Source organism: Nothoprocta perdicaria, unplaced genomic scaffold, assembly GCF_003342845.1.
Source record: "Nothoprocta perdicaria isolate Ctin4 unplaced genomic scaffold, notPer1 scaffold_839, whole genome shotgun sequence".
Classification (NCBI taxonomy): Eukaryota; Metazoa; Chordata; class Aves; order Tinamiformes; family Tinamidae; genus Nothoprocta; species Nothoprocta perdicaria.
This window is the reverse complement of record NW_020456131.1, coordinates 2,883-3,517: the sequence shown is the minus strand read 5'-3', so window position 1 is coordinate 3,517 and position 635 is coordinate 2,883. Positions and strand designations below refer to the sequence as shown.

Below are 635 nucleotides of genomic sequence, written 5' to 3'. Positions count from 1 at the left end.
TGTCCCCCCGGTGTCCCCAATGTCCCCCCAGTGTCCCCAATGTCCCCCCGTGTCCCCATGTCCCACCTGACAGCCGCGAGGGGCCGGTGCCAGGGCCGCCGCGAGCACACCCGCACGTAGTCCTTCTTGTTGATGTTCTCCAAGAACTTCACGTAGAGCCGCTGGTACCGGTTCTTGGCGTCCCCAAAATAGCCCAAGTACTGGGGGGGAGGGACATGGGGGGGTCAGGGCACCCCAAACACCCCCAGGACCCCCTCACTGTCCCCAAACACCCCCGAACCCTCCCCCCAGCGTCTTGACACCTCCACAGGGTCCTGCCCCCTCCCCCCCCCCGGCCTTGTCCCCAGGGGTGTCCCCGTGTCCTGGGGGAGTCCCCTGTCCTTGAGGGTGTCCCCGTGTCCCTAGGGGTGTCCCCCTGTCCCAGGGGGTGTCCTGGGGCTCCCTGGGTCCCCATGGGGTCTCCATGTCCTGGGGGTGTCCCCATGTTCCCAAGGAGGTCCCCATGTTCCCAGGGGTATCCCCAGGGGTGTCCCTGTGGACTCCCTGTGTCCCCAGGGGTGTCCTTGTGTCCCCAGGGGCTCCCCACATCCCCAGGGGTGTCCCCGTGTCCTGGAGATGTCCCCCTGCCCCAGGGG

The 635-nt window shown here is 68.0% G+C and overlaps 1 long non-coding RNA gene across 1 annotated transcript in view; it reads right to left on the bottom strand.

Moving 5' to 3' along the window:
- Positions 1–143: 143 nt before the first annotated feature.
- LOC112958303 overlaps positions 144–635 on the bottom strand; it is a 2,209-nt gene continuing 1,717 nt past the window's right edge. Inside the window, exon 3 of the long non-coding RNA XR_003251405.1 lies at positions 144–200. This is a non-coding gene — a long non-coding RNA (uncharacterized LOC112958303). The remainder of the gene's footprint in view (positions 201–635) is intronic.